This window comes from Antedon bifida, chromosome 1 (genome assembly GCF_963402885.1).
Source record: "Antedon bifida chromosome 1, ecAntBifi1.1, whole genome shotgun sequence".
In the NCBI taxonomy this organism is placed as follows: domain Eukaryota; kingdom Metazoa; phylum Echinodermata; class Crinoidea; order Comatulida; family Antedonidae; genus Antedon; species Antedon bifida.
This window is the reverse complement of record NC_136226.1, coordinates 5,141,448-5,155,000: the sequence shown is the minus strand read 5'-3', so window position 1 is coordinate 5,155,000 and position 13,553 is coordinate 5,141,448. Positions and strand designations below refer to the sequence as shown.

The 13,553-nt window shown below is 32.6% G+C and overlaps 2 protein-coding genes and 16 non-coding genes across 18 annotated transcripts in view; 17 read left to right on the top strand and 1 right to left on the bottom strand.

Moving 5' to 3' along the window:
• The window catches only part of Trnaq-uug (transfer RNA glutamine (anticodon UUG)), a 72-nt gene extending 49 nt beyond the window's left edge, over positions 1 to 23 (top strand). Inside the window, exon 1 of the tRNA in view lies at positions 1 to 23. This exon is cut by the window's left edge and continues 49 nt beyond it. This is a non-coding gene — a tRNA (tRNA-Gln).
• Positions 1 to 8,168, bottom strand: part of LOC144838643 (uncharacterized) — a 24,358-nt gene extending 16,190 nt beyond the window's left edge. Inside the window, exon 1 of the mRNA XM_078694075.1 lies at positions 7,927 to 8,168. The gene's annotated coding sequence lies outside the window, so the exon portion shown is untranslated. The remainder of the gene's footprint in view (positions 1 to 7,926) is intronic.
• Trnaq-cug (transfer RNA glutamine (anticodon CUG)) lies at positions 124 to 195 on the top strand. The gene has a single exon. It is a non-coding gene; the product is annotated as a tRNA-Gln (tRNA).
• On the top strand, positions 296 to 367 carry Trnaq-uug (transfer RNA glutamine (anticodon UUG)). Its single transcript has one exon. It is a non-coding gene; the product is annotated as a tRNA-Gln (tRNA).
• Trnaq-uug (transfer RNA glutamine (anticodon UUG)) lies at positions 468 to 539 on the top strand. The gene has a single exon. It is a non-coding gene; the product is annotated as a tRNA-Gln (tRNA).
• On the top strand, positions 640 to 711 carry Trnaq-cug (transfer RNA glutamine (anticodon CUG)). Its single transcript has one exon. It is a non-coding gene; the product is annotated as a tRNA-Gln (tRNA).
• Positions 812 to 883, top strand: Trnaq-uug (transfer RNA glutamine (anticodon UUG)). The gene has a single exon. It is a non-coding gene; the product is annotated as a tRNA-Gln (tRNA).
• Positions 984 to 1,055, top strand: Trnaq-uug (transfer RNA glutamine (anticodon UUG)). Its single transcript has one exon. It is a non-coding gene; the product is annotated as a tRNA-Gln (tRNA).
• Trnaq-uug (transfer RNA glutamine (anticodon UUG)) lies at positions 1,156 to 1,227 on the top strand. Its single transcript has one exon. It is a non-coding gene; the product is annotated as a tRNA-Gln (tRNA).
• Trnaq-cug (transfer RNA glutamine (anticodon CUG)) lies at positions 1,328 to 1,399 on the top strand. The gene has a single exon. It is a non-coding gene; the product is annotated as a tRNA-Gln (tRNA).
• Positions 1,500 to 1,571, top strand: Trnaq-uug (transfer RNA glutamine (anticodon UUG)). The gene has a single exon. It is a non-coding gene; the product is annotated as a tRNA-Gln (tRNA).
• Trnaq-cug (transfer RNA glutamine (anticodon CUG)) lies at positions 1,672 to 1,743 on the top strand. Its single transcript has one exon. It is a non-coding gene; the product is annotated as a tRNA-Gln (tRNA).
• On the top strand, positions 1,844 to 1,915 carry Trnaq-uug (transfer RNA glutamine (anticodon UUG)). The gene has a single exon. It is a non-coding gene; the product is annotated as a tRNA-Gln (tRNA).
• Trnaq-cug (transfer RNA glutamine (anticodon CUG)) lies at positions 2,016 to 2,087 on the top strand. The gene has a single exon. It is a non-coding gene; the product is annotated as a tRNA-Gln (tRNA).
• Trnaq-cug (transfer RNA glutamine (anticodon CUG)) lies at positions 2,205 to 2,276 on the top strand. Its single transcript has one exon. It is a non-coding gene; the product is annotated as a tRNA-Gln (tRNA).
• Trnaq-cug (transfer RNA glutamine (anticodon CUG)) lies at positions 2,377 to 2,448 on the top strand. The gene has a single exon. It is a non-coding gene; the product is annotated as a tRNA-Gln (tRNA).
• Trnaq-uug (transfer RNA glutamine (anticodon UUG)) lies at positions 2,562 to 2,633 on the top strand. The gene has a single exon. It is a non-coding gene; the product is annotated as a tRNA-Gln (tRNA).
• LOC144838621 (kinesin-like protein KIF23) overlaps positions 5,039 to 13,553 on the top strand; it is a 36,452-nt gene continuing 27,937 nt past the window's right edge. Inside the window, exon 1 of the mRNA XM_078694058.1 lies at positions 5,039 to 5,043. The gene's annotated coding sequence lies outside the window, so the exon portion shown is untranslated. The remainder of the gene's footprint in view (positions 5,044 to 13,553) is intronic.

Below are 13,553 nucleotides of genomic sequence, written 5' to 3'. Positions count from 1 at the left end.
GAGTTCAAGTCTCGGTAGAACCTGATTTTTTATTGATCATGCCTTTTAAAACCAAATAATATAATGTGATTTTATTCTTTGCGTGTCGTCGAATTCTTTTGATTTAAGGTTTAGTCAAGCATCGGTTCTATGGTGTAATGGTTAGCACTCTGGACTCTGAATCCAGTGATCCGAGTTCAAGTCTCGGTAGAACCTGAATTTTTGTTGATCATGCCTTTTAAACCCAAATAATTTAATGTGATTTTATTCTTTGCGTTTCGTCGAATTCTTTTCATTTAAGCTTTAGTCAAGCATCGGTTCTATGGTGTAATGGTTAGCACTCTGGACTTTGAATCCAGTGATCCGAGTTCAAGTCTCGGTAGAACCTGAATTTTTGTTGATCATGCCTTTTAAACCCAAATAATTTAATGTGATTTTATTCTTTGCGTTTCGTCGAATTCTTTTGATTTAAGCTTTAGTCAAGCATCGGTTCTATGGTGTAATGGTTAGCACTCTGGACTTTGAATCCAGTGATCCGAGTTCAAGTCTCGGTAGAACCTGAATTTTTGTTGATCATGCCTTTTAAAACAAAATAATTTAATGTGATTTTATTCTTTGCGTTTCGTCGAATTCTTTTGATTTCTGCATTAGTCAAGCATCGGTTCTATGGTGTAATGGTTAGCACTCTGGACTCTGAATCCAGTGATCCGAGTTCAAGTCTCGGTAGAACCTGATTTTTTGTTGATCATGCCTTTTAAAACCAAATAATTTATTGTGATTTTATTCTTTGCGTTTCGTCGAATTCTTTTGATTTCTGCATTAGGCAAGCATCGGTTCTATGGTGTAATGGTTAGCACTCTGGACTTTGAATCCAGTGATCCGAGTTCAAGTCTCGGTAGAACCTGATTTTTTGTTGATCATGCCTTTTAAAACAAAATAATTTAATGTGATTTTATTCTTTGCGTCTCGTCGAATTCTTTTGATTTAAGCTTTAGTCAAGCATCGGTTCTATGGTGTAGTGGTTAGCACTCTGGACTTTGAATCCAGTGATCCGAGTTCAAGTCTCGGTAGAACCTGATTTTTTGTTGATCATGCCTTTTAAAACAAAATAATTTAATGTGATTTTATTCTTTGCGTGTCGTCGAATTCTTTTGATTTAAGCTTTAGTCAAGCATCGGTTCTATGGTGTAATGGTTAGCACTCTGGACTTTGAATCCAGTGATCCGAGTTCAAATCTCGGTAGAACCTGATTTTTTGTTGATCATGCCTTTTAAAACCAAATAATATAATGTGATTTTATTCTTTGCGTTTCGTCGAATTCTTTTGACTTCTTATTTGGTCAAGCAGCGGTTCTATGGTGTAATGGTTAGCACGCTGGACTCTGAATCCAGTGATCCGAGTTCAAGTCTCGGTAGAACCTGATTTTTTGTTGATCATGCCTTTTAAAACAAAATAATTAATTGTGATTTTATTCTTTGCGTTTCGTCGAATTCTTTTGATTTAAGCTTTAGTCAAGCATCGGTTCTATGGTGTAATGGTTAGCACTCTGGACTTTGAATCCAGTGATCCGAGTTCAAGTCTCGGTAGAACCTGATTTTTTGTTGATCATGCCTTTTAAAACAAAATAATTAATTGTGATTTTATTCTTTGCGTTTCGTCGAATTCTTTTGATTTAAGCTTTAGTCAAGCATCGGTTCTATGGTGTAATGGTTAGCACTCTGGACTCTGAATCCAGTGATCCGAGTTCAAGTCTTGGTAGAACCTGAATTTTTGTTGATCATGCCTTTTAAAACAAAATAATTAATTGTGATTTTATTCTTTGCGTTTCGTCGAATTCTTTTGATTTAAGCTTTAGTCAAGCATCGGTTCTATGGTGTAATGGTTAGCACTCTGGACTTTGAATCCAGTGATCCGAGTTCAAGTCTCGGTAGAACTTGATTTTTTGTTGATCATGCCTTTTAAAACAAAATAATTTAATGTGATTCTATTCTTTGCGTTTCGTCGAATTATTTTGATTTAAGCTTTAGTCAAGCATCGGTTCTATGGTGTAATGGTTAGCACTCTGGACTCTGAATCCAGTGATCCGAGTTCAAGTCTCGGTAGAACCTGATATTTTGTTGGTCATACCTTTTAAAACTAAATGATTTAGCCTAACGTGATTTTATACTTTTTCAAAAGAATGGCGTCTCGTGGAATTCTTTTAACTTTTAATTTGGTAAAACACCGGTTCTATGGTGTAATGGTTAGCACTCTGGACTCTGAATCCAGTGATCCGAGTTCAAGTCTCGGTAGAACCTGATTTTTTGTTGATCATGCCTTTTAAAACAAAATAATTTAATGTGATTTTATTCTTTGCGTTTCGTCGAATTCTTTTGATTTAAGCTTTAGTCAAGCATCGGTTCTATGGTGTAATGGTTAGCACTCTGGACTCTGAATCCAGTGATCCGAGTTCAAGTCTCGGTAGAACCTGATTTTTTTGTTGACCATACCTTTTAAAACAAAATGATTTAACGTGATTTTATACTTTTTCAAAAGATTGGTGTTTCGTCGAATTCTTTTTACTTCTACGTTGGTCAAGCACCGGTTCTATGGTGTAATGGTTAGCACTCTGAACTTTGAATCCAGTGATCCGAGTTCAAGTCTTGGTAGAACCTGATATTTTGTTGGTCATTAAAAGAATTAAGCATGATATTCCTTTTTAAATGTGAGCGCCGGTGGTAAATCACATTCTATTTCAGTAAGTCTGGTATTACGCCATGGCGCGCCAATTTTTATTGTCACTTTGTATTTTTAATTAAATTATTGAATAAATAGGGGAGTGACGATGAGTGTTAATTATGCTATTATTGGATGGGCGTGGTATATAATGACGTCTTCTAACAAAATATGTACTGTTCTTAGTTTTTAGTGTAACGCGACTCTACTAACTTGAGCACGCGACTGCAGGCATGTATATGGCCTTGTTATTTGTAAATAACAATTACAAGGGTCCAAGCAGTGGAGGTATACAGATACTTCCATGGTCCAAGTCGTATTTATGAATGCTTGCATTATAGTACAGCACTGATTCCAAGTGTTAACAGAACTATTCTCATATTTAATAAGGAGAAGCATGCTGCTGTTTAGTAATTCGTTCCGTTCCGGTCATCTATCAGCAACTCACAAATGATGCCTTTAAATTAAAGAGTACGCACTGTTGTTTGAGTAACCCGGATTAAATAACCATACTTTAAGAGTAAAATGTCAAAATGGAAGACATGCCTATAAAGGAATGGTTGTTGCTGTTGTTAGACTATGATAAAGAAATATTGTGATGACTAATGATATATGCATACAGTAGTACAAAGGTATTGCCTCTGTGACTAAATATAAACAAAGAATCAACTGTTTTATCTTATAAAGAAAGTGTAAATGAACCGATCTCGAATCGTCGTCGTGCTCAAGTTCAAGAACTGATTTATGAGCGGTTTACGGTGAAAGGGTTAATAAATAAACACCATTATGAATCGGAAGTGGTAGATATACATCCATGTAGTTGAGAAGTTCATTTTTGTGATGATCCCCTATTTCAATACATTTCGAGATTCACAAAAATAATACCCAGTAAATCATGAGAGTAAATCATAAATGAAACAATGCTATATCAATCAATATTATGCTACCACTAAAAAATGTGTCCTTTTGACAATTATCTTTTTAAATTTTAATGTTTTATTTATATTCGATATACATTGTTTAAAAAAAAACAGAGAATATAAAAGGGATGGTTTTTCAATGACTATTTTGAATTTGCATATTATCTTGGACAACAGCTGGAATGTAACTGACGTTTTCATATGGAACAACAGTCATGGAAAGAATATAGAAGGTAATAATTAATACTCTAGCTAAATAAATCGTGCTAATTCCTTGAATAGTAGGCCTACAGACAGGTAGCAGAATCAGCGTTTAATTGGAGTTTGAAGGTAAGTTTAAATCTGTTAATACTAAACAACTACAGTCTAATCCCCTCTACCGTTTAGCCTCTGCTAAATATCTTTTGCCTGAATGTAAACTACCATAAGACATTGTACCTACAGCTGTACAGTGTTTAAAACCCTAAGCTGTTTTTAACAGTTACACGATATTGACTTGTGACAAATTGGTACAGCTGAGTGGAGTGTATTTAAGCCTCTGTAGGGGTATCAATCTGCTGGACAAGGAACAGCTGGTAGGCTACTTAGAAAGCGAAGACATTTATTTATTTCATTCATAAATAATTAATCATTGATTTATTTGTAAGTTCTGCATAACTAGCCAGGATTTGGGTTACATTGTTACATTGTATTTAATACAAAAAATCTATAATAGTATTGCCGTAAACACCTTGATGTTTGTTATGGCAATTTGGATTTGATTTGATAATGGAGGATCATAATTTCTCCATGATTTGAAAATCTGGGGATCCTAATCCCAATCCTCTCGAAGCTGGGAGTATATTTGTATTCATCATGTCAGATTAGATATGAATATGCCATGAATATGATGAAATGGTAAAGAGTTGTCTAGATCAGTTTAGGAAAAATTATTATAAAATATATAAGAAAATTAACATTTCCTATAAAATTATGAATAATATAATCGGTAGTAGGCTTATACTGCTTGTTTTTTTGAGATTTTGTTATTTTAATATTAATAATGATCAATTTTAATCATATGTTTTTCTTTATATAATAATAATAATTATAGTTTAAGCGTAACAAGTATTCCTTGTAATTAATAAATCCATCGAAATAATAATTATTATAACGTTGGCTCTCATAATATTTATTAATAATGCTTCTAAGGCAGCTGTATGGAAACTGCATTGATAAAACCAGGCTAATTATTCATCCGGTTCCCTTTACTGAAATACAATTGAGAATTAAATAGTCTTTATACGAGGTAGTTAGTTTGATTAACTAAATAGGTAAGAATTAATTATCATATTATTAGAGCACGGTAGACCAGACCTAATATATCTATAGAGCTCTGTCTACACTATCAAACTAGTTTGACAAAAAAAGGTGTGATGGCCTAAATCATGGTAGTATGATCTAATATGGTAGTGATAATTATGATCAAATATGCTAGTGATATAACATCTTTTCCACATATGGACACATCTCTTTTTTTTCACATAAAAGTTTGATAGTGTAAACATAGCTTAGGAATAAGAGTGATGCTACACTCTCAGGATAACATTATTCAGCACTGAAACAGTTGTTTTGGGGTACATCACCTGTTAAAACTGCAAGGAGAAATAAAACACAATTCTACACTCTAGAACAGATTAATGTACATCAGTTTCATGTCACAGTCAATATGGCATAACTTAAAATCTAAACAGAAACTTCGATCCCCGCAGGGTTCTGGTTTTAAATTGTTTTTCTTAAAACCCAAGTCACTCAAGAAATGGTTCCATCCAACTGAATGTTACTACTAACAGCTTTTTAGGAGCATTTTTGATTTACTGACCGTAATAATCAGCACCATAAATAACCCAGAGGTTTTAAAATACAATTCAGATTCTAGATATAATAATTTTTATAGATATCAATTAACTGAACCTTCCATATGGTTTTTATCAATTTAATTAGGTATGGTCATTGATTTTTCTTCTTGAGCTAACTGTGTCTGATTACAGATTTCTCTTTATAGATGAAATCATAAATTATTATAAAGTTGTTATACTCAGTCGGTCAGTTTGTCTGTCAGTCTCGATATGTTGGATGTTGATTTTAACACTGTTGTCAAAAAATGTTGTTTTCCTAGGAATTTATTTCTTATTTCTAAATTTATAACTTCACATTTTTCAGTAGCTTTCCATACATTCTAAGTAGGCTTACAGCCCTACATGCGTCTACATGCATCTGGTAGCGACCATAGAGAAGATTTGGTACTGAAAAATTCCTTGTCAGTTCTAAATCTGCGCAATATCACTCCTATACGTGGTGACGTTGCAATTCCACTACAGTTTCCACCTTAAGCTTATATACATGGAGAATTTAGTTTTAACCTTAAAAATAAAATAGGGCAGCCGATAATATTAATGCGCATCCCTATATATTGGAATGATACATCAATATCCACCATTTTTCAAGTAGCAATTGCTATCCTAATATTAATATTAATAATTGGATAGACATTGTGGCGGAGAAGACACGCGCGACTTATGTTACCGTCTGAAGATGAGCCTACGGAGATTATTACCCGATGGAAAAAAATAGTACGTCCATAATTATCTTAAAAGTTAATGAGAATGCTATTCCAGAAACGCTTAATGAATTTCGAAATCCTCTGACAGATTTAATATTTGATATGATAGGCCAAATAAATTAAGGTGGGATACGATAAGATGAGATACACATTATCAAGAAACACATTTTGTGAGTATCCTCCATAGACTGTATGTAAAACATTGGCAGCCATGTTTAACGTTCGTTTACACTGTAGTACGTCAACATGTGGTCATTATTTATACTTTGTGTTGTTAATATCCTTTGCTGTGTGTTCACACTCTCGATTCTCATTTTCTTCGTGTTTAGTACACCATCCAATTGCAAAAAGTTTCTGTTATGTAGTAGGCATATGCTAAAATATAAATACCATAACATTCTCTTTAGCCAACAAAAATCATGTATTTGCGGTCACTCACAGCAATTTTTGCATGTTTGGCGATTCAAGGAACCCGTCACAAATCCATCTCTCGCGACTCTTTTGAATTTCATATTTAGCGTTTCATACAACAATACATTTATTACATTGTTCGTGCCAATGCCATTAAGGGTATCACAACTGCTATAGACATTATGACCTGAGATCCATAATTACTATACCGGTGTAGAAGGTCGTTTATTTGTTTGTTCATTATTTTTTCCCCGTTTTTGACCTTGAAATGATAATAATATTTTGTGGATTCGGTATACAATCGTGTCCTATAAGTAAGATATACATAGAACGCACTTCTTAATTATGCACTATAATCCAACGTATATAAAATAATAATAAATATTAATATTTAATTGATTGCAATTTGTTGAATTAAATGAATACTGACAGTCGTTTTGATTACTTTTTATTTATTTGTTTTAGGTTAAGTTTGAGTTCCATCAGATTGTTATTATAACCTGCATTATAAACGCCCTGTAAAATTATAATGTATTCCATTAACCTATATATTATTTTGCATGACAATAAAAATGCTCAATATAATTGTAGTTCCGATAAAATGAGATACTGTAGTTAGTCTAGTTAGTCTAAAAAGTTTGAAGATAGGTAGGCTTATTCATGCTTAGTGAAAATGTAGAATAAGGTTTTGACTTCTATATTTTAGGCGTAATTCCTCTCTCTCTTCTCTACATGCAATTAACTCGATATAATTGTAGTTCCCATAAAATGAGATACTGTATCTATATAGTCAATTTAGTATAAACATTTTGAATGAAGATGTGTAGGCTTATTTGAGTGGATTGTTGAAAATGTAAGTTTCTAACTTCTAGGCCCTATATTTTAGACCTAATTCCGTTTATACAATTCTCGTCGGATATCATAGGCCATCGTCATGGTATGTTTACAGTCCTACCTTGGAGGAAGGCAGTCATATATCTTTTTATATCATTATCTATAAATAAACCCTCTACCAAAAAGCCGTAAATCGTCGATACATTTTTTTCAACAGATGTTGAAAGGAACCAAGAGTCGTATTTCACATTATATGTTATCACCTTCAATTCAATAAAGAAAGTTCATGTGAATGTGATATTTATAAATATAAGCTAGTCATTTTAACACAATAGACATACGATTTGATTGCGATCCTTTAATATGCTACCTTAATACCAGTATTATCAAAAATCCATAATGAATTAAATTACTGTAGTAATAAGATGGAGCTGCTCTATGGAGGAAAGATAACTAAACACTTACCTTTGTCTATGATCATACATATCTCCAGAAAAGATCAACTCATTCGTATGCAACTAAATCCTTATAAGAATTTCACGATTGAGGTTTCAAATAAATGTTTCCATGGATAAGAAAAATATTAAAAGAATTTGTTTCTTGTGACTGATTCTATGCATTTCTGACGAACCAATAATAAGATGACTTTACGAGTTTTCCCACATTGCATTGCAAACAATCTTGTTACGCATCGGTGAACACCAGTCAGTCCGACCCAGCCAACCACCAACCAGACATTCACCTATAATCTCCTATTTTTATATACTTTTCTGTTAATATTTCTGAATATTGATAATTGTAGAGATATTCGAAAATATTGTAGCGATGTTCATAATGTAAATGACGAGGTTATATTTTATCGCATTAAAAATTAGTTACCAGTTGAGACTTTTCCGCAGTATAGGCCTATAGGCACCAGCTACCGTTGAGACGTTTTCCGCAGTAGGCCTTATCAATTAGGCCTTCGTCAAAATAATCGTTTAATTACATATTTTAAAATTAGTTTTAATTATAGAACATAGCAACCCGGATGGAGTAATCAGTGTTATACCAGGGAGTTGTGGTTATACATAAACATTTTAGTTTCTTTTCAGGGATTAACCGTAGGCCTGTTGTGTGATCATTTTAGTCGGCAGAAAGTCAATGTATTATATACCAATGAATGAGAATGCCCAAATACTGTAATAGTTTTAAAAAGGTGAAATTATGAATGCCTTGGTTTTATCATGGACCTATACATTATAGGTCCATGGTTTTATCAATTATGGAAGGAAGCTGAATGAATCCGGCCGCGCACGTGTCTATACCGTGCACCTTGAAAATGCGATAATATTTATCTCGTAATTAGAAATTACAATTTTACAAATACTATATAATTAAATAATTTAGAACTTTCTGTGCATTTTTTCTGCAAAATGACGTCATTGAGTAAGAAATTAACACGATCACGTTTTGCTTATCCAGGTAGATCTGTTAAAATGATAATCTAAATCTGATAATCCGTGTGTGTTCGGAGTAGAGGTAATTAGCTTAATAATGGCCTTACTAAGTAATGAATACAAAATAAATTACTAAATACTGGGAAATAATAATAATAGGCCCTACAGATGGCACCATCCAAATTACATGATGTGTATAAGTATAAGAGGAACATTAACGTGATGTAGTCTAAAATCAGGGTGCCTACCCGTTTGATGTTAGCCAGGGCGTCAAGAGTCATTAATTATGGCTCGGACACACCCTTAATAACCGTACTGGTTGTTAACTAACCCCAACGGGAGACTCTAAATGGCGTCTAGCTAATGCTAACATTACTGAACTACAAACAAATAATAACAGTTTGTATTTATATTTTAATGATCTTTTAATACGTCGTCAATCTGTGATGTGAGACTATTTCACTATAACAATAATTATACAATAATTACGCCGGTGATTCCCAGACATTTTTTTTATGAATGAACACGACCTGTCGGGCTATTCTAGGGTCAATTATGGCATATTTTTAATAGCATTACTTATTTCTACATCAACGCCTATTATGTTTGAAAATTATGCGATGACTCACTGTATGCATTCAAGAGTTTGTATATAAAATAGAAATACAATGTAATACGGAAACAATAGCAGGACCACAGTTTATATTGACTGAGATCAAATCGATAATGCTTTTCGTTTGAACTGATTTTAACAAAAAAAATTAGAGGCGAATACCTGGCCAAGAACTTCATTATTAATCTCAATAAAGATTGTATATATCATATTTATCATTTACAATAAAATATATAGTGTATTGACAAAGCCTATTAAAGATGTATTGTCCCCCCAAAACATGAATTAAAGATGATTAAAAGTAGGCTAAGATTAATCAAATAAGACTTTTAATAGGCCATTTTGTAGTTTATCAAAGTTAATCACTTCCGTAGAAAAAAAAATTAAACAAATAATGTTTTTACTTTAAAATTACAAAATTAACGGTTAAATTCGTATCGTCTGAATCTCGTCGCGATTTTAAGAACTTCCTCTTCTAATCTTGGTTACTCACGCATGATTATTTTTTTATCATGCAAATTTTATATTAATATTATGATGAAAGTATTTTTAAGTGTCGGATCCAGAAATATTAGAAGGAGGGACAAAAATAGTAAAATTATCCTTAACCTTAATGTTATGTGTTTTGCAATGTTCGAAATTTAGTATAGATAGGCCTACTTGATCCGCCTACAACCTTAATAAATTAGCTATAGTATTGGAAAGAGTTATGCCTAAGAATTATAAAGGTTTTGGTGCAAAATTACCATAAAGGACGCTAATCAAACGGTGCCATACCAATTACACTTGTATAATACCCTTTGTTACTAATAGACCAAAACATCCGATTACAATCCCACAAATCTAAATATTTGGCTTCAAACTTAATGAATCGTCAAATTTGCTTTAAAACTTGTATAATTTCATTATGTGTATAAATTATTAGAAATGTGATATTTCTTGAAATTCAAAAGCTTGTTTATCAGATATAAATCAAAGTAAAAACATTTATTGTAATCGTAGAATAGTTTTAATTTGTCAAGGAGCCATTTGGGTGCGCTTAACAAAATCACAACATAAACTGTGTTTAAGTCATTTTAATCCTCTCTTGAAATACAATAGTGTTTGTTGATATAATTATTTTAGTTGGTTTTAATTATTGAAATCGTGAATTTTCGATAATTCACGACAACATATTTTTCAATTTTGAAAATCATATACAAAGTATCAAGAACAATATCTTAAAATTAAGTGTAGATTAAATTGTAGTTTGTTTAATAGTCCTCTAGACCATGACCTATACTAGACAAACGGTCAGAAATCTAAAGATACGCCCTCGCAGTTCAGTCTTGAAGGAGTCCATTGAATTAAACTAGTATGAAACAAAAAAACTATAAATCCAGATGATTTTAATTAAATCCATATTTAATATCGTCGAAAAAAGACAATATACATGCATTGTTATTTAAGTGCACGTGTTGCTTTTTGCACAATGATACAGTGGCGTTTATTATCACTGACCTTTTGCTTCCGTCACTACATAAGTGGTTGAGTAGGCCTACTCAACAGTGACAAGTGGTTAGACCTATTACCACTGTAGCATTTACCTCTACACTGTATAGCATTGTAGCAAATTTGAGTCCTTTGCCTCAAAACGTTAAGACAGGCGTATTTCAACTTCTGACCAATCAGCGTTGGTTATGGTAATGTCCATAATGTATAATGTCGCGTAACATTTCTGTAGTAATCCAACGTTAGGGTGATTCATGGGAGAAAGAACCATAACAGAAAGCCGTAAATAAACAACATTCAACATACGTCTACTCGATAAAACTTGCTCAAAGTCTGTAGTTTTTCGAGGCTTTTCGATGTTTGAGTTCACAAGCTCGCGTAGTAGGCCTACACGTATGAAACGCCACATGTGCTAAATTTATCTTTTAACTAATATTAAGTCAAGTCAAAATCAGTCTGGAACCCAGAGTAGATAAAACTATTAGCAGTCTCGATGTACTTGTAAACTTGGCAGGATCCTTAAAATATTTAATTGAGCGGAACATTTTATACAAACATTATTTGTCTATTATTTTAACATCATTATGAGTAATCCATCGCGTAGGGAAATCAAATAGAGTAGCCCTATCATGATACAAATAATTCATGTCTTTGCGAACTTTTCCCGATCATATCAATAACAAGCTAAGACTTATTTCAGACTATAATAATTTCATTTAATAAATAAAATGTTTTATTTTACATTATCTGCATATTGTCACGTAGTGACTAATAAAATAAAACATCATACTTTGTCTCTAATCCGATGACGTCATAATCTAAGACATTCATTCATTCTTATAGGCGGCCATTCAAGTTTGAAAATCCCCATCCAAATAAATCCACTTTATGTTATTTATGAATTATAGTTAGGCTTACTCTGTAAAAGATAACACATTGAACACATCGTAATTCTACATAAGCTTACATAAGGTTCATCTAAACGTGCCAAGACCTCATTTTAAAACATACAGATAATGTCATTTAATTTATTTATACATTATCTCTATATTGCCTGCCATGATATGAGTAATAAAGTTATAAATGCATATAGCCATTTCTAAGTTTTTTGTGACGTTAAAGTATGTATCATTTCCACGATTTTAAGGGATTCCTATTTATTTTATAGAATGGAAAACTGTCTCAAAAATTATTAGCCAAAATTATTTCAGATACATCTTTCGGGGCGAGTAGGGGGTTACCCTCGATGTACTACAGGTAGTACATCACAGCCACTGATCATAACTGGGCCCTCTGGGAGACCAGTCTTTGACTGAAGAGGTTACCCAGTGTAAATGAATAATACAATACAATACAATATGATACAAATACCGCAATGCAGTAATTATTCAACCAATATTGGATTCGACAAGACATCCAATGTTTGGCTTTGTATATGTAGGTTATGTCTTCATCCATATTAATTCAATTAGGACCTGTGTAAATTCTGCATAAGATAAACAACACTTCTATAGGTTTTGTTTAGTTTCTTAATTAAATCAATATAATTATGTTCATTGAATGGTTAGGACACATACATTAGATTTGGATGAGAACCCGTTGGTTAAAACAATGCAAAAATATATTTGATACAATTTGTATCCACAGTCATACCAACATTTCATTTTGTTTTCAATTTAAAAGTGCACTGGCCTTGAATAACAAAATAAAGATAAATACAAACACCACAATTTTAATTGGCTATACAGTAAGCACGAATTAAAACCATAAACATATTTTAAGAAACATTGTATCTTGACAAACCAATTTTAAAGCTGTGAATACATTAGGCCTGGTTTATTTTTAGATCAGGCAGTTTAGCGAACACATTTGCACGTTCTGGCCAAGTTATGACGTATGCACAATAGCAGACGACATCAATATACCCATAAAGAGCAGAAGCTCTAACAACTGCTCAAGAGTGGACTTATAATTAGGAAATTGACCTAAAATATTGTCTGCTATTTTGAAGTGTCAAATCCTGTTATGACAAATATTAGACCTCTGATATCACGCATTCTGTGTGAGTTTAGGCCTATGTCTGAACTGGAATTTTATTTCTTGCATAGCTTCAAAAGGCGTTCGGCGTATTATAGTTCTAATATAAGATTATAGGCCTAATACATGTTATTGTGGTATTCTTGAATTCTAATTCATAGAATTTTCAGTGATCGTAATGCAATCTATCGATTTTCTAGTCGATCTAACAAAAATGTTGGAGTCTTAGGTCGGTAACCTTATTAAATACTTATTATATAATTGAGACCTAGGGAGATGGTGGTTATTTAAAACATAATATGCTAATTATTTCCGAATTAGCATTCGGTACAAAATATATAGAGAATAATCATAATAATTGCTTTGTACTTCGTCTAAGGTCAATCAGTTTATCAGCACTTTTGTGTATTCGTCATCATAGAGCCCGAGGAATACATTTGTTGGTGTTAAGGAATTGTTTGTTACGTTAGGCATTTCACTATAATATCTCTATGCGTTAGGTTATAGTAATG